Consider the following 26,863-nt stretch of genomic DNA (forward strand, 5'->3'; position numbering starts at 1 on the left):
TTGTACATATTCATGGGGTATATAGTGACAACCCCTGTGTTTTGAACTCTTATTTGTAGTCCTAGACAGGGATGCTCCAACCACATACCCATACTGCTGATGGATGTTGGCGTCATCCTCAATCTCAGCTCTTTCTGGTACATTTGTTCATTCATAGCCATCTCTTACACTTGTGTAGCTATTCATAACTGGTGGTATAATTCTACATTCTCCTCAGTGAACTTCATTTTGAGCACTTCTCCAGTTTATTAAAACCATTTTCATCTGATTCCCATCTTACTATCACCACCTAGCAAACTTCACTTGCAAGCTCTCTAATCAAACATCTGGGCTACAGATTAAAAATTAAGAAACACAAGACCCAAAGCCCACCCATATCTCTTCTCTGGGACCTTTTATACTCAAGACTTTCTCCTACCATGTTGCCACTCAAGCCTGGAAAAAGGCACCAAACACCTTGACAGTGCATCTGGAACCTAATTATTTCTACAGTTAGTGTTGATAGGCATGAACTTAATCCATCCTAATGAGATAAAAACACAGCCTACTTTGGAAATCTCATTAGAAATCCGGAACTTTCTCTTCACTGTGCCTTTTAATATTGTGATGTTACAAACTCAACTTAGAGCTTCCTACTGTCCTGAGTCTATCCTTTTCACTAAAATCTCAGATCTTCTATTCCACTGTACAGTTATTGTTGATACTTCTTGGCTATCTGTTTCTACAAGAAACATTCTTGTCTCTACAAGAATAGGACCTCACTAACTGAGGTAAGAGATCCTTCTTCACATTGTCATTGCAGGCTCTGGTCACAGCTGATTTGAGTGTCCTGGTGACAGCAACCTACATCACTGGTGACCACAACCTATATCACTCTCAGTCTGGTGGTCACTTCCCCACCTCCACTCTACCCTGTCGGCAGCTCTTCTTTACCAAGGGGCCCTGGAAGAAGAGCAAACCAGAGCAGCAAACACATGGAGACAGAAGGAAACTGCTTCAGCCCAGGAACCCCAGGCCAACTAACAGTAGAGTAAAGGGGAAACAGGAGGCAGAGAGGGAGATGGAGACAGAGAAGAAGAGGTGCATCTGACAGGATTTTTTTTTGCACTGGAGTCTGGCTTAGGTAGGACAGGACCTCAGCCATATAACAAATTCCTCTGTAGGTCAGCAGCCACAAACCAGTGAAGGTTAAAGTTGGTTTGACTGGCATGCACTTAAGGACATGGCTCCAGTTTGCGGTGTCACCCTGACTGCAGCATTCTGCTCAGCTGCAGTGCTGGATGAACTCAAATAACCTCTGGGTGGGAGAACCAGCATTACAATCTGCAAGTCAGCTGACTTTGGCCTTGTGCCTACTGAGAGGTGAACCAGCTACATTTCCTGACCACACCTGCGTTTACCTCCAGTCACTTGGGCTTTAATAAACACAACCTTCCAGCTGCACCTCCCTTCTGAATGAGTCACTAAAATCAGGCTGTTCCTGCCAGCCAAAGGAGTACAGAAGAGTGTGTCTGATGCACTCAGGTGGAAGTTAAAGGCTGAAGAGTCCCAGAAACACCCAGAAGAGGACAAAACCTACCCTAGACAGGTTGGACCTCAACTGTTTTATTGTCTTTGGTCTCTTACAGTATATCACTTTCATATGCCCCATATACGTCTCTTTTCTAACAACAAAATCAAAGCAGAAATACCAAGTACCTACCTCTGCAAAACACTACATCATTCTCCCCAATCCTGGTTTTAGAGAACATACTGCCTGCTATGCCATAACCTTAAATGTCTTATATTTTTGGAAGAATGTTGTAGTTGACCATATCTCTCTTTCTTGCTTGGTCCACCTCCCTGTTGGCTTCACTCTCTCTGTGGCTTTTATTAATCATGATTTCTTACCCAAGCATAGCAAGAGGCACCCAGCCAGCTCCTTGCTTGTGTATCTGAAACCTTATCTATTTCTACAGTTAGATTTTGGCAGGCTTGGCCACGCCTTTTAATACTTTCGTCTTAAGAACTCAAAAGTGCAACTGAACTTTCTCTTTAGAACTGGAAACAGGCCTCTAATTCAATCACCATGCACATAGTTCCCAATGGCTCTTATAGGGTCTGTGGGCACGGTCACTGCAGGGAAAAGCATGACCAAATGATTTCTCCCAAAATCTCAATGATGGTGACAACACAGGTGCTCCTTACAACAGCTGGTGGAATGCTCTGGAGTCCTTCAAAATGAAGATGGACAAGAGAGGCAGGAAATAGGCCTCCAGGTCCCATCACGGCTGCCAGAACTGCCTGAGTGCTATTTATAAGGACTCTTAGGTTGGACACACTCTGCATCTTCCCCACCTGCCTGCTGGTCAGATGTCCCATACCCTTTCCAATAGAAAAATTAAAATTAACTTGCAATTATGTTGGAAACTAGGAAAATAAAAGGAAATCAAGTATCTGAAAATGCTTGAATATTTATTATCATTAAGCCATTTGTTTATATTGCAATTACGCTTCACTTGGACAACATGTTATTGTGTTCACTGAGGGGTGAGAAAATGAATTTGGACAGAGGGGAGATAACGGAGTAACCACAAGAATGGAGAAGAGAAGAGGCTCTCAGGGACAAGTCCTCCTTTTTCCCAAACTGACTGTGCTGCTCCAAGGTGGAGCACTGCCTGGGCAGGTGGGCTCTGGAGGAAGCATCTATGTTCCACAGGACAGGAATCCAATCTGCTCAGGCTTTGCCAGGGGCTGAAGAACAAACAAGACTGCTGGTGCCACCGTCTGTGGCTCAGACCAGCCTCCCACAAAGCCCATGCCAGCCCTGCAGTGTGTGCCAACGGGCCTGGCCCTCCCTGAATATGGCCAGGCTGATCTGATGCATTTGCTTTGCCAGCCAGAGCCCCACCAGCCTGGACAGATGAAGCCCTACAGGACTTGACCTTTCAGGGAACAAAACAAAGCAAGTCCTGGAACACCACCTGCAGACTGGAAAGGTCAGGGGAAAGTGTTTGGGGTTTCACAAACAGAGACTTGGGACCTTGTTTTGGAATAGTGGCCTTGGAACTTAATGTGCTGTGCCAGTCAGTGAGGTCCAGGAAGGGGAAGCTGGGAAGAACATCCAACAGGAGCCAGGAGTGAACACTCAATGGAAGACATGAGTAAAAACATTGATGAGAAGTTGGAAAGCTGCTGACAGATAAGCAGCCTCATTTCTAATCATCTCCTGACACCCCAGTGCTTCCTTTTTCCCAACTTCCCAAACTGCCTAACTGCCTCCTAACCCTATATATCTCCATCCTGGTCACTGAGTATCCAAGAAGGGGAAGCCAGAAGTCTGCAACAGCAGAGTGGGCATCTCATGAAGGGACCGGCCAGCCCTGAACCTGAGGCTGTACTTCAGAAACAGAAGGAATAGAATTACTTCCTCAGAGTCCAGGGGAAGGGCTGGGGCCATCAGATGCTCCTCACACATTTAACAGTCTGTTTTCACAAAAATGTGTAGCTCCCTAAAGAATCCCTGGATTTTTGAAAATACCTGAATTTTAACATATAATATATATATGTTAAAAAACATATATGTATATTAACATACCCATGGATTTCTAACACACACACACACACACACACACACACACACACACACACACACACACAGAGAGAGAGAGAGAGAGGGAGAGTGAGCAAGCAATAAAGAGAGAGAGAGAAAACAGGATCCTTGGTTCTTCAGTCACCTTAGCCAGAAATAATTTGGCTGGTGATACACTCTCTCACCTGCTTCATAGGAAGCAGGTCTCCCTCATTCTTAACCATAAAATTCATTTTGCCAAGTCCTTCTCACTGTCTCTGCAATGCTTACAGATGTCAGCCAAGACCTGCTTATGAGTCAAGGTGCTCAGAGGCAACTTCACCAAGGGGAGAGGATTCAGTTTGCAAAGGCAAACAGTATGCCAGGCTCTGTAAGTCCTTGACTGTGTTCACTACCTTTCTAGAAGGAGCTTTGGAGCTTCGCTTCTTGCAAATGATCACAGGAAATTTAAAAGTGGACTCTGACAGTGCTGCTGGGCATTCCAATCATATTCTGTCTACAGTCTTGGTTTCAGGAGTGTGAGCAGATCTCCGTAATAAAACCATAAGCACTTCTACCAAAGGTACTGTCTCGTAAAGGGTTTTCAGAAAGCCCTTTTGCATGTATTATGTGAGAGTCTAAAAATTTAGACAGTAAGATACAAAATCTGAGTATACCCATGTTCACAGCAGTATTATTCACAATAACCAAAAGGTAGAAGCAACCCAAATGTCTATCAATGGATGAATGGATTCACAAAATGTGGTGCATACATACAATGGAATATTATTCAGCCTTAAAAAGTTAGGACATTCTGACATATGCTACAACATGGATGAATCTTGATGACAAATGGAAGATATTCTATGATGCCACTTATATGAAGTCCCTAGGGTTGTCAAACTTATAGAGACAAATAATAGGGGCTGAGCAGAAGGGGAAATGGAAGTTAACAGGTACAGAGTTTCATCTTTGCAAGATGAAAAAGTTCTGGAGATGTATGGTGGTGATGGTTGTACAGCAATGTAAATGTATTTAATGCCACAGAACCGTATACTTAAAAAGGGTTAAAATGGTAAATTTTTTTTTTTTTCTTTTTTCAGATGAAGTCTCACTCTTGTCTCCCAGGCTGGAGTGCAATGGCGCAATCTCAGCTCACTGCAACCTCTGCCTCCCAGGTTCAAGCAATTCTCCTGCCTCAGCCTCCCGAGTAGCTGGGATTACAGGCACCTGCCAACACACTCGGCTAATTTTTGTATTTTAAGTAGAAACGGGGTTTCACCATTTTGGCCAGGCTGGTGATCTGCCCGCCCCAGCCTCCCAAAGTGCTTGGATTACAGGCATGAGCCACCGCGCCCAGCCTAAAATGGTAAATTTTATGTCATGTATATTTTACCACAATACAGAAATGCAAAATCTAAAACACCATGTAACAAACACATTTGTTCTCACGGCAAGTCCACTTAAATTCTGCTCACGAAAGGATATTTCTGGAACTCCCCCACATGCAAGTTAAACATGCCATAGTTTTCCACACTTCCATGTAATTGCATTTGCTATTCCCTATGCCTAAAATGCCCTCCCCACACCATCTGCCTGGTGAACTCTTGTTTATTCTTGAAATGTCTGCTCACACTTCTACACAGTGAAGCCAACTCCTGCTTCCCATATCCTCCCACAGAGTTGGTTACTACAGCAATATGCAAGCCTCTATTATCACTCACTGTTGATTGGTTGATTATTTATCCCACAGGCCATGCCCTTCATGAGAGCAAGAAATATGACTGACACACATTTCTACCCAAGAAAAGAGACCGGGACATAGGAGGGTGATAAATGAATGTCAAAGTAATGAATATAGTTGACAGTGGTTATTCACAGAGCCCAAGAAAAGGCACTGTATATAAAGTAAGCCTTCCAGAAGTTAATTACCAAATTATTAAAATCTGGATTCCATTCCAAAGTGCAAGGACTTTAAGAAGAACTAATCTTCCTTACATGGTCCATGGTCCACAGCACAGTACTGAGCACTTTATCTATGCTTGATACAGGCTTTTAAAAATGAAATCCCGTAGAGCTGTCATTATTGGCCAAAGCCGCTCATAATCATTTGACACTACACTTAGGAGTAATGAATGGGGGGGATGGTCGTGAGATGAACTTCTGTTCTGTGGGTTACCCAGCTTCCTTAACTTCTGGCTCTTATGCCTATGGAACCAGAATCTGGGGGGCAGGGTTCCTGAGAACCATGGCAGTCTCTGATACTGACGTGACTTGTATTGTTGATTTATATAAAATCTCAGAAATGCCAGCATGACCAACACCAAAGTTTGAAATGAATCTAAATTCCAGAATATCTATGAGGAGTCTTGGAAACACTGGGTAGAGACATTTATTTCCCATCTACCTACCTCAATCCCAGCATAACTTATTTTTGCAATAGATATATTATTGAAAATTGGGTATAAATAAAATCTCTGTAATCTCCAAAATACTCAAAAGGAACCACAGAAGCTACTTTTTAAAGAAATACTCATTGTCATTATATAGAAATGAAGTATCAACCTACTCTGTAGACCAAGGAGATCTAAAACTCAAGTTCTAAATCCCATTTGGAATACTTGATAAAAAGGCAGAATCACAGGCCCAGGCTTTAGAAATGTTTATTCAGCAGATCAGAAGTACAGCCAAAAGTTGTCATTTTTTTAAATGCACATAGCAATGTAGATCGTGCTATTCAGAAACACTACTTTGGGCCACAAAAACAAGGATCATTATACATTTTTATTTGCATTAAGAATTGCCATAAGCTAATCAATGTGTCTTAAATCATATATGTACTATTTTTTAAGTATAGCTATTCTTGTAACAAGATAGATTCTTATGAAAGTGCTATTGCTAGTTGTTGTCATCCATTTTCTAAATCAAAAGCTACTAAAATAAAAAGTTTTACTTTGGGAGGAAATTCCACAGAGTGGTAAGCATTAGGTATTCATACTTTACCTTTCATACATTTTTTACATCTGAAATATTTCTTTATTATTTATTTAAATAGAAACAGGGTTTTGCCATGCTGCCCAGGCTGATCTCAAACTCCTGGGGTCAAGCAATCCTCCCACCTCGGCCTCCCAAAGTGTTAGGATTACAGACATGAGCCACTGCACCCAGCCTGAAATAGTTCATTAAAAAATTTATAGAGGAAACTTTGTGTTTGAAATGTTTGAGTCCACCAGGGTTGACCAAGCTTTTCATCTTATAGATGAAGAAACCAGTGCCCAGGGATAATAAGAGACTTCCCAGGTTCATTAGCAGAAAACCCATATCTGGAACCTACATCTCCTGACTCTTGGCTCTGTGCTTGTTATGTTCCTCAACACTTGTGTCTTTTTTAGTAGCTCAGAATCATGGCTCCAGGAAATAAAATTATTCATTCATTCCTCCATTCATTCAATACATGGTTAATGAGCTCTCCCATGAGCACACAAACCCCATTTTATAACAGAATTCAAGAAGAGGAATAAGAACATATTGGAAATTAACTTCACAGGACCAGGAACATTCCACACCCCGGGACACATGTCAATAACCTGGGAAGGGTACGAAATACCAGTAAGGACAGAAAAACACAGTAAAGAGACCTTCTGAACTTAAGGAGGGCTTTGGGGCAGCAAATATTCAAGCTCATTGCTGTTTGGAATGTTGAGAAGGTGGAAGAGAGGTTCATGCACACACAGATGTTCTGTGAGGAGGCTGCATTTCCAGTGTCAGGAGACCAGCATGATGGCATAGGGCAAGTTAAACAGGCCCTTGCATGGAAGGCAGCGGCAGCCTCAAGTGCAAGTAATCTCGGGCTGTGTGCTCAGGGGAGCTTCGAGTGGCGGTTGCTCCCTGTAGAGAGGAGACGAGATAGCCCTGGGAATACAGCCATCACTTTTCTCTGACCAGGAGCATGCTGACAGGTCACGGGGAGCTGAACAACAACCTAAATGATTAAGGGGCCTGAAGGGGTGATTTATGAAGCAAGATAAGTACCAATACTAACAATCATCCGCTGCTTTCTCCTCTATATCTCTCACAGCATGTTAAAAACAAGTATTAGAATCTTCTCTTCTTTAAGTAAAAAAAGAGACAGAGGTGGATGGCAAGATAAAAATACAACAGTATAAACCCTACTCCGGTCAATTCTATCATTCTCCACTAATATCTAGCCTAGACTCTCCTCTAAACTCCTCTGAATGGTTAATATACGATGTAAGCAGGAAGACTAGAGACATTAAACAACGTTCCTGGAAGAAAGAAAAGGTACTTATTTAAGGTGATTGAATGTCCCAGTCACCCTGATTTGATCTTTACAATCTATATGAATGTATCAAATTATCACATGTACCCCAAAATATACATATCTATTATGCAGCAATAAATAGTCTTGCAGAGGAGTGGGGCAGAGACAACACTGTTCCCACAGTATGATTCATATCTACACACACACACACTCTCACACACACACACATATGTAGAAGGAGTAAACGTTTCCCAGTATTTAGAAGAGTCATGAATCAAGGATTTACGGTTTTCTGCCTCAGACCAAAGTGGGTATGAGACAAATGATGAATCCTTTTGTCTTTCTAGGGCTCGATTTACCTCTCTTGAAAAGAAGGTAATGAATCATGTTTAATAAACCTCCCAGCACCTCTCACTATCTGCCACACACATCCCACACTCACCTTGTGAAGTTAGGTGAAACAATTTGCATGAAGTATTATGAAGTCAAAGAAGCTACGCTGAATAGTAATACTATTTCACAGCAAGTATTCACATTCTTAGCTATGTGACCTTGAGCAAGCCACCTACCCTACAGAAGGGTATAATTCTTCCCTTCTGTGAAGCTAAGGTATTGGGTTAGATTATACCTTCCCAGCTCTAAACATAACTCAATGTGATATGAACCTTCATAGCTCTTTTAGGAAGAGTTAGATGGGCAGGCACACTTGAGGAAGGTGGGGCAAATGTATAGCAACATAGAAATGAAGGCATTTGGTGAGGCCAGGTCAATCCCAGAAGCAATGGAAGGGAGAAAGGATGCAGACAGATGGGGAAGGTTCTAAAATGGAAAAGAAGTTACTATAGTTTTGCAAAGAAAGTAGGAGGGTGCTTAAGGGTTTTAAAAAGAGTGAAAAATAGAGGTGCAAATCCTGAACATAATCTTGGCAACAGCACTGAAGATTCAGGAAGAAGAGACACTGGAAATGAGAAATCTAGGAAAGACTAGAGACATATATCAAGCGCTGCATAGTAAGAATAAAGAAAATATCTGGATGAAATCACTATATAGACTGAGAAGCAGAATAAGGAAGTGGTCCCTAAATCCCTTGCCTGGAAAAGGTAGCATTGTTTTCACCAATGCCAGCATAGGTGAACACGAGAATGTGTTATACATTGAAAAAGTCTATCTTGCACTGGAGAGTCAGGTAATAGGAGTTAGACAGGATGTGGGGGTCACACAGCCATTCATGTGGGACTGCTTTGTCCTATGCTCTCCCAAGTCTTCTACCCATTGAATCTCCCCATACTAAGCTTAGGGTGAGCTTAGACTTTCTAACATGATGAGCAAGAGATAAGGGTAAATTTGGAAAACCTGTGCTTGCATTCATCCATTAGGATCATACAAGTTCCAGATGTAAGGTGGCTGGGAGGAGAGAAACTACAGTAGGCAGAACTGATGGCCCCAGTGAATATTCATGGTATAATGAAAGGTATGATGAAGAAGGTAATTCTTGAGAGATACTGAAGAAACTATTTGAGAAGGAGGAGGAAAATAATAAAATCAGAATTTGGAGGGCTCTCGAAGTCACAGTGTTGTCTCTGTCAAGCAATCATTCAGCCTCTGACAGAATACTGGCAGCTTTCTTCGAAAAGTAGTTTCTTACAATAAAACTGGAAGCTACACCCAGAAAATTCCACTTATGTGATTCTCTAAACTGGTGCTTCTCGAACTTGAAGGTCCACATAAATCACTCAGGGACCTTGTTAAATTACAGGCCATTCTGCAGGTCTGGGGAGAGCCAAGGGTTCTTTATTTCTAGTGTAGTCTCAGATGATGCTGACACTACTGGTCCACAGACCACACTTTGAGAAGCAAGGAGCCAGAACTACAGTATATAAGTCCAAAAGGTATTTGGATATGTCAGCTTTGTGAATGAACCATCTCTAAGGTTTCTTTCAGTGCTAACATTCAATGATTCCTACCAATTATATATGTCAATATTCTGAGTTACATAAAAATTGAGACACGAGGTGTTTCTCAGGAACAACCACCTTAAGATGGCCCCAAATCAAACTCTAATATACAACTCTCATACATAAATGATATAAATACAGTAACCAACACACAGGTTCCCAGAATGGAGGGGAATCTGAAGTTATTGACTTCTTTCAAAGCATAATAATTATCTATTGTCAGTAGGTGGCAATATTTCCTTGGGGTTATGGGATTGTAAAATGGAACCATGGTTCCCAGCCTGGGCTGTAAACTAGAGCCAACTGGGAAACTTAAAAAATACTGATGTCTGGATCCCACTCCCAGAAGTTTTGATGTAATTGGTCTAGAGTGCAGCCTGGACATTGGGCTTTTTTTTTTTTTTTTAAGCTACCCAGGTGATTCTCATGAGCAGCTAAGACTGAGGTCCACTAAAGTAGAGTGAGGTTTAGTAGACCATAGAAACTAAGAAGTCAGTGCTGGTCTTCACATCACTCCTGATTCCCTGCGTCTTCCCGTTCTTCACTGGGACTGACTGATGCACCACATGATCTCTATTCCATCTCATCTTCCCTTCCAGCCCATCACCAAAGGTAACTCCAAGGCTGCACCAGACATTATGTCATCCAAATTTCTATGACAACAAATGAACTTGGGTGAAGAGATGCCAAGATGGTTTATGTAGGAAGAGCACTGTTTTCTGCAGGACTGTTTTCACCATAGCAAAGTGCCATAACCCAACTCATCCCCAGTACCAGCCTTGACTCTGGGGGTCAGTAAATTTTTTTCTATAAAAGACAAAATGGTAAATCTTTTATGTTCTGAGGGCTATGTGATCTCTGTTGCAACTATGCAACTCTCTTGCTCCAGCACAAAAACAGCCATAGACAATACACAGATAAATGAGTGCAGCTATGTTCCAATAAAGCTTTATTTATAAAGGCGCTCAGTGAGCCAGATTTGATCCATGAGCCATGGTTTGCCAACTCCTGCCTTACCTTATTTGAGTTCCCTCTGAATTTTCTGTCTCCGCTCTATTAAAGCATGTGGCGTTACCAAGCACAACCACTGTGACATCCAGAGTGCAGGAAGGAGTCTACTAGATAGAGGCTGAAATGCATGGGAGGGCCCCCGAAGACAGATGAGATTTGAACATAGATCCAAAGCAGAGCAAGGTGACTATTCAGAAAGAGGATGAAAATGGGGAAGAAGCCCCCACTACGAACTGCAAAATCCTAATCCTGGGATTATTTTCCCATGAAAAAACAATCTGTGATGTGAGGCAGGTTTCCCCCTCCAACTGTGATGGAAATCTAAAGTCAAACTTGACAGGGAAAGAGAATGAACTACTGAGAGTGAGATGTGACCAGATCAGGCAAAAAACCAAAATGAACATGAAAATAAACCTCATACCTTATGCCAAAAATAATTCGAAGTGCATCACAGGCTTAAGTGTAAAACTATAAAACTTTTAGAAGAAAATGGTAGGCAGATCACCTGAGGTCAGGAGTTCAAGACCAGGCTGGCCAACATGGTGAAACCCCATCTCTACTAAAAATACAAAAATTAGCCAGGTGTGATGGAGCATGGCTATAGTCCCAGCTACTCAGGAGGCTGAGGCAGGAGAATCGCTGGAACCCAGGAGGCAGAGGTTGCAGAGCCAAGATCATACCACTGCACTCCAGCCTGGGTGACAGAGTGAGACTCCATATCAAAAACAAAAAACAAAACAAAAACAACAACAGCAACAAAAAGCTTTGTGACCTAGGTTTATATAGAATTTCTACATCTCATACCAAAAGCATGATCCATAAAAAATAAAAAACTGATTAATTGAACTTCATAAAATTAAACCTGCTCCGTGGAAGCCAGTTTTAAGTGAATGAAAAGACAAGTAACAGACTGGGAAAAAATGCTTGCAAATAGGATACCTGACAAAAGATTTGTATCCAGAATACATTCATATAAAGAACTCTCAAATCACAACAGCTGTAGACAACACCCAAAGTAAAAAATGGGCAAACGACTCAAATGGACACTTGATTAAAGGGGATATATTGAAAGCAAATAAACACGTGTAAAGAAACCAACAAGTTTTGGTAGTTGGTTCAGTGTTTTTGTCTGACAGGAGGAACTGAGACAGGTGAGGCTTGTGCCTAGGAAACAAGGCTAAAAAATTATATCTGCCCACTGGGATTTTTAAAGTCTGAATCTTGAGCTCCAGGGCCTATTGAAACACACTCAGACCTGATTACAGCTCCCTAAGACAATAGGGTATTCTCCCAAGTCTGGAATAATGGCCTCCCATGAAAAGATGTTCAATATCATTAGCTGTTAGGGAAATGCAAATTAAAACCACAGTAAGATCCCACCATAGGCCGGGCGCGGTGGCTCACGCTTGTAATCCCAGCATTTGGAGGCCGAGGTGGGCGGATCATGAGGTCAGGAGATCGAGACCACGGTGAAACCCGTCTCTACTAAAAATACAAAAATTAGCCGGCGTGTGGCGGGCGCCTGTAGTCCAGCTACTTGGAGAGGCTGAGGCAGGAGGATGGCGTGAACCCGGGAGGTGGAGCTTGCAGTGAGCCGAGATTGCGCCACTGCACTCCAGCCTGGGGGACAGAGCGAGACTCCGTCTCAAAAAAAAAAAAAAAAAAAGATCCACTATATACATATTAGAATAGGTAAAATTAAAACAACAACTAAACACTGTATGGTAGATGCACCTGACAGAAATAACAAGAAATGAGGGTGCTATATAAACTGCATGCTTTTTACAGGCGGTTATCATTCTCCTCTCCAGCCTGCAGCCACTGGACCGTCTCTGTATTTAAGTTCCCCCAAATAAACCTCATGTTTTGTTCACCGGTTCTGGGTCTCTCCTCCGGCCTCTTGAACCTGGTGCCATCCCTACTGAAGTCAACGGGGTCCAGCACAACAGACACCAAACACCAGGGAGGATGCAGAGCCACTGGACTTCTCACGCATTGCTGAAGGAATGGAAAACAGCACAGCCAAAACTAATTTGGCAGTCTCTTAGAACATTAAACATACACTTACCGTATGACCCAGCTTTACCTCAGCTAGGTGTTTACCCTAGAGAAAGGGAAAGTTACGTTCTCGCAAAGACCTGTACATGAATGTTTAACAGCTCTATTATAATTACCAAAATTAGAAACGACTCAAATATCCTTCCACAGGGTGAATGGATAAGCAAATTGTGGTATATCCATATAATAGAATACTACTCAAAAATAAAAAGGAAAATATGCAGTTCATGTGTTATACAGTATTGTTACAGAAAGTTAGAGGGGAATTGGTTGAAATGTAAAACAAATTTTTAACAAATAAAAAGGAATGAACTACTGATACACACAAAACTTGAAAGTATCTCTACCTTGATTGGAGTGAAGGTTACATGAATCTATACAGACACATAAATTCATAAAATTATACCCCCAAAATCAATTTTACTGTTAATTTTAAAAATAAAATGAAAATTAAAGTCCTTTGGGCTGGATGAAGTGTCAGGATAGGGGATGCTTCCCAAACTCCTCCTCCTCAGGTGGAGTGAATGAAAACCTTGCCCCCAGGCCTCCAAGGTTAGCACAGACTGAATGTGACGGGTACCCTCTCCACTGTAGTGCAAAGCACAGAGACAATTCTGAACTAACTGTTCCCAGGTCAAGAACAGGGGCTTCGGCCAGGCTCGGTGGCTCACGCCTGTAATCCCAGCACTTCAGGGGGCCAAGGTGGGTGGATCACAAGGTCAGGAGATCGAGACCATCCTGGCTAATACAGTGAAACCCCGTCTCTACTAAAAATACAAAAAAAATTAGCCAGGCATGGTGGCGGGCACCTGTAGTCCCAGCTACTCAGGAGGCTGAAGCAGGAGAATGGCGTGAGCCCGGGAGGTGGAGCTTGCAGTGAGCCGAGATCACGCCACTGCCCTCCAGTCTGGGCTACAGAGCTAGACTCTGTCTCAAAAAAAAAAAAAAAAAAAAAAGAACAGGGGCTTCCAGAGTTGTCCTGCAGAGCAAGCCAGGAGAATCTCATAGTGGCTTAACAAGATAAGGGAAGTCCTCCCAGACACAGGGTCCCCTCCAGCCTATACACAGCCAGTCCAGGCACTGGTGGGATCACTAAGCTAGGGCAATGGACACCCATGAAGGTCATCCAACTGCTATGGTACCAAGCCATGGTCAACTCAGTCTGGTAACTCAATCCCTATGGGAGGTTATTATTCCATTATTGGAGGAATAATGGAATAATGGGAGCTGTAGTGATGCCCAGACACATCTCTGTAGACTCTGGGGCTCAAGATATAGAACTCTAACATTCCAACGAGCAGAAATAATTTTTCAGCCTAGTCTCTCAGCGCAAAAGTCTCACCCCAGTCTCAGCTCTTCTGCCCACAACAACACTGAACCAACTACTTTGTCGGTTTCTGAACACCTCTGCCTTCTCACTGAATCCACACAGGCTCACATACATGGGACTCAGACAAAAAGACAAGATAAATAACGAGCACACGCCTGAGCAGCCAGTAGAGAAAAGGCCTGCAGGGTGGCAGCTGATGAAATCATCAGGCAATCACCAGTTCAAGAAGGGGAACATCTGATGTATTCAGTTCTTCCTCGCATCATCTCTATCAATCCATCTTTTCTTGTTGCTGCCTCTCTGGGTGAGTTTCTCCTCCTTGGAGCCTCTGATGTCTGTGCTTCAGCCCAGCACCTCCAAGGACACAGGAAATCTGTGTTTGGCAGCATCCCCAGCTTCAGCCAGCCATTCTTCCGGAATACATGCAGCAGGATTCCCATCCTGTTCTCCACACACGAGAACAGTGGGAAGTGATAAAGGAGGTTGTTGTGGGATAAATGTTTCTGTCCCTCTAGAATTCATGTTGAGGTCCTAGCTTCAAGGAGGTGGGAACTTCAGGAGGAAACTGGGTTTAGATGACATCATGAGGGTGGGCCCCCCATGATGGGACTAGTGTCTTATAAAAACAGTACTTGCCAGGAGTGGTGGCTCATGCCTGTAATCCCCACACTTTAGGAGGTTGAGGTGGAGGATTGCCTGAGGCCAGGAGTTACAGACCAGCCAGGGCAATATAGTGAGACCCTGTCTCTACAAAAAAAAAATTAGCTGGCAGTCCCTACTCAGGAGGCTGAGGTGGGAGAATTGCTTGAGCCCAGGAGTTCAAGGCTAGATAGAGCCATGATCCTGCCACTGCACTCCAGCCTGGGTGACAGAGTGAGACCAAAAAACAAATAAACAAACAAAAACAGGACTAAGGGAAGCACACAGCAGGAAGGCAGCCATCCACAAGCTAGGAAGATGGTCTTAACCAACCCATCCATGCTGGCACCTTGATCTCAGACTTCCAGCCTCCAGAACTGTGAGAAACAAATGTCTGTTGTTTAATCCACCCAGTCTATGGTACTCTTTTATAGAAGCCCAAGCTGACTAAGATAGAGTTGTTATAGGAAATCAAGAAAGTCATTGGTCTGAGAGGAAAACAGCGAGCTGGCTGGTCATGACGACATCTGAGAGCTAAGCTCATGCTCTGAGAACTGGCACACACGAAAGGCTGAACTGATTTCTTCCATTCAAAGGCTGTCTACTCTTCCATAATATTAATGCTGGGATATTAATTCTAACTCATGTATTGAGCATTTTACACAGTGGCCTTTTATAAATATCAGAGCACTTTCTTTTTTATTTTTTTCCAGTTTTTACATTTTTCTTATAATTTATGAGATTTTTGTTGTAGTTTTTCTTCAATTGCAAAAAAATGCCATCCCAATGTTTTTTTCTTTTTTTCTTTTTTTTTTTGGTTTATGTTTCAAATTTATTCTTATTCTTTTTTTTAATTTTATAGAGCACTTTCATTTCTATTATCCTATTTAGCCTTGGCTGGTGCTCACTACGTGGCCCTCATACTTTCTTTCCATAAGTTATTTCCACCACACCTGCCTTGCTCTTCAATATGAAAAAAGTAAACACTCTCTACATCACTGGACTCCTGGGTAGTATTCTAAGGATCATGCTGGGGGTTTGGGGGTGCCATCATTGGACTCCTGGGCAGAATTCTAAGGATCATACTGGGGGGTTGGGGGAGGGAAGAAGAACAAAAACTGCACGCACACCCCCCACGACCATTTAAGCCTTCCTGAAACATTATATAACAGGTTCTGATCACAAACTTTCTATAACACCCCATTGCCTAAACCAGAAGATCAAAACTGAAATTCAACATGTTCTACCAACTGACACAAAGCAGCCAGCTTCCCTTCTCCCACCAAGCTGCTCTTGAAACGTACATACAGTTACATACATACAGTTTCCAAGCTGTATTCTTCAGAGCCCTGGGTTCAGTGGAGGAGCCTCAAAGGCCACTCTGGGGCTGAGAGGCCAGGCAGGCAGGTATGCCAACCAACCTCTGCCCATCCTGCTTCACCCACAGAAGCTACAGTCCTCAGGTTTAATAAGTTGGAGTTCCATGTGATATTTTGAAAAAAGGTTCATAGCTTTAAAAAGAAGAATTCAAAAATCACTGACCTATATAAAATACTATGCTACAATATTTCAATTGCACTGCGGCTTATTCACTGTCTATCCTGAAGAGAAACTGGATTTTCTCATGTCTGCACTTATGTAATTACTACTTTCAAATCCCTCGCTCAGTCCCTTAATCTATCCAAAACATCCCCATAATTTTTACTTCAAATATCACTTTATATAAACATCCCCTGACCACCACAGCCTGAAGGACTTTCTATACTGCTATCGCAATTAGCACTCAGGGGACTGATTTTATGATAATGTTACATATAAGATACATTTCCTAATATTACACAACACTCAACTTGGAACATGGTTCTTTCTCATCTTCTCAACCACATTGTAAGTTCTTTGCAGGCAAGTGCTATATAGGTTCAGCTCTTTATCCTCTTTAGCATCTATTACAGGGTTTTCAACCAATTTTAAGGACTTGATCTGACAATACTAAAAGATAGCTCCGCCTGCTGAGTTGAAAATGTAACTCAGGGAGGAAGCGAGGAAATCATTAAGGAGGCCACTTGTCTCCCATGGGGTGAGAAAAGTATACAAGTAACTATAATACCAGGCTTATAAACACTACCCCATACCTAGAGGCAGAATAATCCCAGGCAAGGAGCACACTTCCAGTGGGCAGGTCCCTGACTAGTTGCCATTTAATGTTCCCCTTCAATTTATTTTTAATATATTTGTTTATTATAATGGCTATTATAAAGAATAGTCATAGTCTCATGAAACCTCAGAACTGACGGGCCCGTGTAATTTTATCATTTGCAGATTAACACCCTTAGACTACCAGCTCAACACTGTGACAAGTTATTTTAGTTGGGAGACCACAGATCCACCCCATTTGACCTATTTCTCTTTTCCTAAGAACTTAACAGCTTTTAGGAAATCAGGCTACTGAGTGAACTACACGCAAATTACTCTCTTTCCTGATTTTTCAAAAGAAAATTGAAAAAAAAAATGGTATCTATAGTATAGCCCTTTGGAAAATCTCTAATGGCCACCTTGTTTTGTAGCAATCATCACATTCTGAGCCCAAATCAAAGAATCTTCCATGACTGAGTTCCATAACAATATGTCATTTTAACAATTTATTAGCTTGGAATAATTGTGCCAAAAAGAAAACTATTTTTCTCCAGGCAAAAATGAACTGAGTTCCTTTTAATTTTCCCCAACCCTTTCCTGATCAGGAAGATATTCAGTTGCAACCAATTACATTTAGATTAATTTTCAAAAATGAGTACTGGTTTTTAAAACCTGAATGTGTTTTATCCATTTCCAAGATATCAACCATTATCTGTTTCTTAAATAGTTTAAAGTTACTTTTCAAAAAAGTAGAGAAAGAGTAATTTCACCTCTTTATATCTCAACTCCCCCTCCAGTCACTACAAAGAATGAAAGGAAATTCAATTTTAAGATGAGGATATTATATTTGATAATGAATAATTAAGATAACCAAGGAATTGTAAGGGATATTTTATCTTGAGAAATTGGCTGCAAGGTGACTGATGGCTCTCAAACTCAATGAACTTAAGTGACAGAGAAGACTCTTGCTTCTGGTTTTGTGGCCCGCTCTGAGATGGAAAGGGCCAGCTAATAAGAAACGCAATAGCATAGCTATGTTTGGCAAAGAAATTGATCTTTGGTGTGCTTTGGTTTGCCTGGATCTGCCTGGGGTACTAGTGGCTCCTTTCATTTTCATTGTGCTGATTATTCAGCGCGTCTTTTCACCTGGAAACTTAAATCTATGAATTTGGAAGTTCTTCTTGTATTGGTTCTTAGGCCAGTTTCCACCTTTTTTTCTGTTCTGTTTTGGAACTCATATTTATCAGATGTTGGACTTCCTAGACTGATTCTCTAATTTGCTAGTCTTTCCTCTTCTAACTTGTATTTCTATTCTAATTTTTTGTTTTCTTCTTTTTTTAAACCTTTCAACCCTTCTACTGACTTCTTTTTTAGTTTGAATATATTTTTAATTTCTGAGAGTTCTCTATTTCTTTTTCATAGAGTCTTGTTTTAAAATGTAGTGTCTTAATTCTAATTTTATTTTCTGTCTTCAGGTTTCTTTCTAATCCCCTGCTATCTCTGTTTTCTTCAGCTTCCTCCCTCTATTTATTTTGGTCTCTCTCTTTTTCTATGTTGGAGAGTTTCCTCAAATATCCTGGGATTTTGGGCTGCCCATCCATATTTAAGAAAGAGGAAGTCAAAGCTGACTAGAAATGCCATGTGAGTGACTAGGGCTTGCTGCCCACAAGGCTTCATTGATGAGTGAGCTTTGTTATAAAGTGATCAGGAGGCAAACTGGCCTTCTAGTTGCAGAAACCTTCACATGTCAAGGCCTGGAGATCTTTTCTCTGGGACCATTCAGTTTATCCAGAGAAAAGTCTTACAATAAATATTCTAGAAATAGGGGAGGGAGCTACAGGGCCACACTAGTTCAGTATAAAGACTTAAGATCTTTTTTTTTTTCCTATAGATAGAATCTCGCTGTGTCACCCAGGCTAGAATGACACGATCTAGGCTTACTGCAACCTTTGCCTCCTGGGTTCAAGCAATTCTCACACCTCACTCTCCCGAATAGCTGGGATTACAGGCACACGCCACCATGCCTGGCTAATTTTTGTATTTTTAGTAGAGAAGGGGTTTTAATGTATTGGCCAGGCTGGTCTCAAACTCCTGACCTCAAGTGACCCACCCACTTGGTCTCCCAAACTGCTAGGATTACAGGCATGAGCCACCTCACTTCCACCTTCTGCAACAACTGGTACTTCCAATATCTTAAGCCTTTCAAGAGTTATCTGGCATCAATCAACTTACTTGCCATTAATAGCCACTTGTGCAGCCCTTGGACTAAAGTACCTCTGCTCCATTAAGGCTATCAACATACCTTTATATTCTTTTATTATTTTATTTATTATTTATTTTCTAGAGGCAACGTCTTGCTCTGGTGCCCAGGCCAGAGTGCAGTAGTGCACTCATAGCTCACTGCAGCCTCAAATTCCTGGGCTCAAGTGATCCTCCTGCTTCAGCCTCCTGAGTAGCTAGGACTTAGGTGCCCGGCTAATTTAAAATAATTTTTTTTTTTTTTGTAGAGACAGGGTCTATGTTGTCCAGCCTGATCTTGAACTCCTGGCCTCAAGTGATCCTCTCACCTTGGCTTTCCAAACGTTGGGATTACAGTCATGAGCCACCATGCCCAGCCCTTCTGTCTTGTAAAAAGTTATTATGAAATCTCTTTATTGACTGTTTCTTCTCCTGTTCTCTTTGTCATAGTGGTTATTCCAGTGGGGCTTCAAGAGAGAAAAGGAGATAAATGCACATCACGGATCCACCAGGTTTAACAACCATTCCCTAACACTGGTGGGGCCCTTTGGGAAAACTCTAGTATAATTCTCCACACCAATTTTAGTGATGCCAAAACTCTGACAGAAGCAGACTTTTTTCACTCCAAACATTAGTTTGGAGATAGATTATTACCTTAATGGGGCAGATACAGCTCTTTTGATCTATCTGCTAGTTTTCCACTTACACCAGGCCTACCATACATGGTTCTCTTTCTTTGGCAGTGTCAAAAAAACAATTACTCACTCTATGTCATTGTGATCTGTTTATATTTGTTTGATCATTACTACAGGCAAATAGGGTCAGACAAGATCCAAATGGACCACCTCCATTATGTTAATGTTATAGAAGAAAGAGAGGATCTGGTACCATAACATAATGATGATACTATCTTCAGAAACTGTACAAAGGGTTTGAGTCTTCCATATGCCTTCCTAAGAAGCCACATTATACTCAACCTAGCAACCACAGATGAGAAGTCATTTCTATGGACTAGAAAAAGGTATCCCCTTGGGAGAAAAGCACAAAAGATCAGAATTATAAGCATCCTAGTATAATATTTTAAATACCTGATAGGTTCTTCTCTAAGGATTAATTATAACAGAAAGCCAGCATACAGCAGAAGGCAATTCAGAACTATTCTAGCATATGAAGACAGATAAGCCCTTTGAGCAAAGCTTTCAACAATAACACCAAAAGGAACCATGCTTAAGACTCAGTAGCAAGGAAAAGACCATGAACCAGAATGCAAAATTAAAAAGTAATCTTCTTACAACCAGTATTAGATTGGTGGTGGAGACCAGCTAATATCATGTGTCGATATAATCCAAAAGATTGAAAGGTATTTAAGAAGGGAAGAATTTTCTTACCAGGAGATTCATGGTTATGGACTGCCACATCCATCTAACACCTAACCCTTCCTGAATACCATCAAAATTCATCTCACATTCCTGTATCCTTCCCACACGCTCGGTAACATTCTATTCTGCATTTTGCTATTTCTCTTTTACCACTAACTTTTCACTTGTTTACTCAATGAGATGGAGATCCTTGAGGCCAGAGACTTACAGCCCTGAGAACATGGGTTTCAGAATCTACATAGACTGCCTGTAATCTCCCAATACACACTGCTGCTTCTCCTGCCGTCATAGAAACCCACAGTTTTAGCTAGCACATAACCACCCAGAATAACTTCATTTCACAGCCTCTCTTGCAACTTCGGCAGCCATGAGACTGAATTCTAGCCAATGGGACACAAACAGAAATGACCTGTGGCAGCTTCTAAACACCTGAAGAGACTACCGCATGCATCTTTGTCCTTTGTCATCTCTCCTTAGTCCCCTCGTCCTTCTTACTGCCTGGCCTCAGATAAAGCCATGTTGGACTACGAGGTCAGGGTCATACTAGGCAGAGCAGCACTACATAAGGAATCAAGATCTCCGATACCATGGGCTACTACACCACTCTGGGACAGGATTTATGTGAGAAAGAGAAACTTCTATCTTGTGTAAGCTTATGTTATTTTAAGGTTTTATTGTTCCTCACAGCTGAGCCTAACAGTAATATAGTCACACAGATTTAGGTTCAACTCATAGCTCAGTCACTTTCTGGCTGAATGATCTCAAGCAAATCAACTGCCCCAGTTTTCTCATCTGTAAAATGGGATCAATGTTACTTAACTCAGATTTATGAGATATGCATGGCAAAGAACCCCACAAATCCACATAAAATTGAAACTGCGTATTCTCACAAAGAAAACAACCCTTTAATAGGGAGAAGTAACCTAGTCAGGAAAGAGAGGGAAGGCTTCCCTGAGGAAGTGACACATAGAATTTAAAATATAGATAGAAAGTAGGCAAAGAGGGCCAGGTGTGGTGGCTCACGCCTGTAATCCCAGCACTTTGGGAAGCAAAGGTGGGTGGATCATTTGAGGTCAGGAGTTCAAGGCCAGACTGGTCAATATGGTGAAACCCCATCTCTACTAAAAATACAAAAAGTAGCCAGGCGATAGTGGTGCATGCCTGTAATCCCAGCTACTTGGGAGGCTGAGGCAAGAGAATCGCTTGAGACTGGGAGGCGGAGATTGCAGTAAGCCAAGATTGTTCCACTGTACTCCAGTCTGGGTGACAGAGTGAGACCCTGTCTTGAAAAAAAAAAAAAAAAAGAGGTCAGGCGCGGTGGCTCACGCGCACTTTGGGAGTAATCCCAGCAATTTGGGAGGTTGAGGCAGGTGGATCACCTGAGGTCAGGAGTTTGAGACCAGCCCGGTCAACATGGCAAAACCCTGTCTCTACTGAAAATTCAAAAATTAGCCAGGTGTGGTGGCACATGCCCGTAATCCCAGCTACTCAGGAGGCTGAGGCACGAGAATCACTTGAACATAGGAGGTGGAGGTTGCAGTGAGCCAAGATCACACCACTGCACTCCAGCCTGGGTGACCAGTGAGACTCTGCCTCCAAAAAAAAGAAAAGAGAGGAGAGGAGAGGAGAGGAGAGGAGAGGAGAGGAGAGGAGAGGAGAGGAGAGGACAAAGAGGGATGAGAAACATTCTAGGCAAAGGTCACTGCATAGCCAAAGGCCTTGGGTTGGAGGGATTACAGAGGCTACAAAGGAACTGAAAAAAGCAGCATGTCCCCAGGAAAGACAATGAGGACATTAGTAAAGGGAGAAGAGGCTGAAGAGGAAAATAGGGGCACCTTGCAGGCCTTACAGTCCATGTGAAGAAGTCTGGCCTTTACCCTAAGAGAGAAAGAAACCAATTGACACGTTTAGGTTGGAAGGATGAAGTGGAACATGGCTGGAGATTCTGATTCCAAAAGCTCACCTTGGTCACAGTACGAAAAACAGGTTCAGGGTGGAGGCAAGTATGATGTAGATGTAGGGAAACCATTCGGAGGCTACTGTAATAGTCCAGTTGGCTGGAGACGGAGAGAGCAGCAGTTGGATTCAAGACCTAGTTTAGAATTAAAAGCAACAGGACCTGGTGTTGGATTGGATGTGGGACAGGAGGAAGAATGAAAAGTCAATGGGAAGGTTTCTGAGGTTTGTGAAATTGCAGGCAAGGTGGTCCCAGTCACCGGATCAGAACTAGAACAGAATCAGATTTATGGAGTAAGGTAAAGAGTTTGATTTGGGACACAGTGATTTTGAGGTGTCTTTGAGAAATCCAAAAAGAAATGTCAAGTAGGCAGTGGGCATATAATTAGAATTTGGTCAGAAGAAGTCTAAGCCAGAAACAGAAATTCTGGGTGGTCTGTGTATAGTTGTGAATGTGCATAAGATTGCCTAGGGTGAGAGTAAAAAGAGGAAAGAGAGAATGCCAATATTTATAGACATTAGAGAATCCACCTCTCTGTGAAACCATAGGAAAATGCCATTATACAAACCAAAATAGCTACTTGTGCTATGATTGCAATGTGTCTCTCAGAAATTTATGTGTTAGAAATTTAATCCCCAATGCAACAGTGTTAGGAGGTGGGGCCTAATGGGAGGTGTTTAGGTCTCACTAATTAATGGAATGATGCTGTTATAAAAAGGGCTCACAGGAGTGAGTTAACTTTTTCCCCCTCTCTCTTGCCCTTCCATCTTCCTCCATGTACGGACACAGCATAAAAGGCTTTGCCAGATGCCAGTACGTGGATCTTGAACTTTCCAGCTTCCAGAACTGTGAGAAAATAAATTTCTCATCTCTATAAATTGCCCAGTCTATAGTATTCTGTTATAGCTGCACAAAATAAACTAATACAATCTGAAATTTCTATATGGCTCAATCCAATAGAAGGGATTTTTTTCCTACCAAGAAAAGAGTAAAGTCAGAAGAGTGTGATACATAGTGAAAATCAAAAAAATTAGGAGATGATAACCAGTTGTGACAAATGTTCATGAGTACTCACAGAGGATGAAACATCAAATGGGTTTGGAGAGAGTGGTCACTACTTACTTTAAGAAGAATTATTCTGGCAGAAAGGTGGGGTTAGAAGTCAGTTTAAGATGAGAAAGGTGAGAGAATGGAATACAGGCAGCAACTAAGCAATTCTTTTGGAAATCATCAAGAGAATATACTTAAAGAGATTAGAATAGTGCCTGACTTCAAGGGCTCAATAAATGAGTCTGGTTAAATGTTGTTTTTTACATTAAGATTACTAGTAGCTTCAAATCTCCCATAGCTCTTTTAGCAATGCTTTGCACTTAGTTGGTACTCACTAAATATTTTAGATGTGATGATTAACCATTAAGGAGAAACAAAGGGGTGCTAAGTCATTCTACATAATTTGCTATTAAAAGTGGCTGTAAATTCTTGGCAAACCAGATGCCCTATTTTCCCTTCATAAAAATAAAAGTTAACCTAAATATAATCCTGTGCTTTTCATTTCTTCATGCTATAACAAAACCTTCCCATTAGAATGTCATTAGATTACTACTATGATGAAGTTAACCTCCTTAAAAAAATCTGGATTAAAAGTGAAGCTAGTTATATTTTGTGACACAATTCATTGTTGGGAGATTTAATGAGATAATCTGTGAGAACCTCCAGCACCTGTGAACAAAGCTGATCTTAGGATCAAGCTCTCCTCTTTGCTATAGTCAATGAAAGAATGAGGGCTTCCGGAATCACACCGAAAATACGTTGGCCACTAATTTGGTATCTCTCTAGCTTATATTTATAGTAAGTGATGCTTCTTTTATCCACAGGTGAAATTTTAGTTTAAAGGACAAAACACCCAGCCAACATGAAATACAGAAAGCAAAGGCTGCAGGAAACCAAAACGGGTGTCAGACTCCCATCATGGGCCTTCATCTACTTCCCTCAAACAAAAATCAACCCAGAGAAATTTATACTTTTTGCTTTACCTGGAATGCTCTTTGCTCATCTACCACTTTCTCTATAGGCAAGCCTCCCTCAGTGCCCTACCACGACTCCAAAACACAGACATGCATTCATTCTGTAAGTCCTATATCAATATGAATCCCATTCTGGATCCCCCAAAATAAGTGTTGTCTTTCCTCTGAATTCCTACCACTCTTTTGTTCATAATTCAATTTCAGTACCTAATACATTGGATTGCAATCATCTGTTTACCAATCTTTTCCCAGCTCAATCTCCCAAATGAACTACGTCCATCGCAAAGCTGAGATCTGGGGACACAAAATTAGTGGCTTAAAAATAACACTAACTTATTCTCTGAAAGTTCTGGAAGTCAGAAGTCTAAAATGATTCTGCAGGGATAAGTTCCTTCTGGAGGCTATGGGGGGAATCCATTTCCTTGACTTTTCCAGCTTCTGGAGGCTGCCTGCATTCCTTGGCTTCTGGCCCCTTCCTTATCAACAAAGCCAGCAGCATAGCATCTTAACACCTTTTCCTCTGTTCTGGTCATCTCACTGCCTTCTCTCTCTCTCTTTCTTTCTGACCCCTACTGCCTCTCTTCTATAAGGACTCTTGTGATTAGATTGAACCCACCTGGATAATGCAGGGTAATCTCCCATCTCAAGATTCTTAAAAGTTTGCACATTAAGAATCTGCAAACTCCCTGCTGCCATAGAAGGTAACATCAGGATATTGTTTAAGAAAAAGGGAACAAGAAAGGTTGTAAAATATTGTAATTAAATGTTATTAATTTTGAAAGATAGGACTCATGCTTAGAGGGGAAAGCTTGAGTTCCCTGGAAATTTTATTTATATGGAGAACCTCACTCTCTGATGCCAGAACAATGAGATTTACTGGTTGTTTCTGCCAAGTACACCTGAACATATATATCTCCAAATAAACATTAACTTTCAAGGCACTTTGGCAGTAATGTGCCAAAAAATAAAAATAAAAATTTGTTATATTAGTCATCCTGGGAATATAACAAATTCTAATTTGTTATATTAGTCACCTTGGGAATATAACAAATTCTAATGAAATAATTATTGCTTGAAACTCTGAGGAAATCATCTCTTCAGAAGATATTTAAAACCAATATATAAGCTACATAATTATCAGCTTCATTACCTTGTAACCACACCTCATGTTTTAACTGGAATAGCAAAAAAATTGGGATGAGCTTATCAAGATAGTCAATCATTATACTCAGTTCCAAATTACTTTTAGCTACTAAAAAAATCATCTACCTTGATAATAGTCAAAAGAGTGAGCTGCAAGATCTAGATGCAGTTCTGAAAAAGGAGCAGCAAAAAAAGTGGGTGTGATCACTAAGAGTTTAGCCTTTCCAGACAACCTCTTTCCTCTTTGGGCAGGACCACATTCTTTGGATATATAAGTTAAGGTACACTGCTAAATATGTCTCTGGTTCTGATCAATTAGTCACAACTTGTATGTGTTAGTCATCAAATGTCATCTATATTTAGAGAACATTCAAATACAGGCAAGTTAAATTAGATATATCTATTCTATAGTAATGCCTGTATATTACATGCGTTACAAAGCTCCTATTTGTATTAATGCTGATGTTACAAGCTTGATGGTTCTGAATACCAAGCCCTAGGGACAAATATTTCTCCCTCATTCCTTCCATAGATACTGAGGACTTGGTTTCATAGGTTTCAAGTTCCCACCCTACAGATCTGGGAATCCAGATGATTTAAAGTCAAACTGTGAAGGAGGGATGTATTTCACAATCACATACACATGGCTTCACAAACACACACTCACTCCATATGGGCCGTCCAGAATTGCTACATAAATCTACTTCCGTCTCGGTCGTATATATTTCAAGTTTCTGACAACAGACCCTCATTAGCAGCTTCATAGGTAAAGCTGGGCTCTATCACTGCCTTGATATATGGCACTCTTGGTGGTCACTAAAGCCCCATTCATACCCATGACATCATTGTTTCCATAGAAACAACATCACTATATTTTCAAAGGGAGAGGAACCAGAAGGGATTCTAAAAGAAGACAAAACCCAAACAATTGATTGGAATAAGTAAGCTGTTAGATAATACACTTTTTGAGAGTATCTTAGTTTCTTAGGAGAAAACAACAGAGTACAGATTTTTACAACTACAAATACATGGGGAATAAATGAAACTAGGAAACATAACTGCCAAATTTCTTTCTATAATGCAACCCACCCTACCTTATGTAAGCCAGATTAAAATTAAGAAATTTAACTTTTCTTAAAAATAAGATCTGCAACTCTGCAATGC

General features: G+C 41.3%; 1 protein-coding gene across 2 annotated transcripts in view; it reads right to left on the reverse strand.

Annotated features, from left to right (window-relative positions):
- LOC101175742 (carboxyl-terminal PDZ ligand of neuronal nitric oxide synthase protein) overlaps positions 1–26,863 on the reverse strand; it is a 364,946-nt gene that overhangs the window by 149,204 nt on the left and 188,879 nt on the right. The gene's annotated exons all lie outside the window — the stretch shown is intronic.

Source organism: Nomascus leucogenys, chromosome 12, assembly GCF_006542625.1.
Source record: "Nomascus leucogenys isolate Asia chromosome 12, Asia_NLE_v1, whole genome shotgun sequence".
Taxonomy (NCBI): Eukaryota; Metazoa; Chordata; class Mammalia; order Primates; family Hylobatidae; genus Nomascus; species Nomascus leucogenys.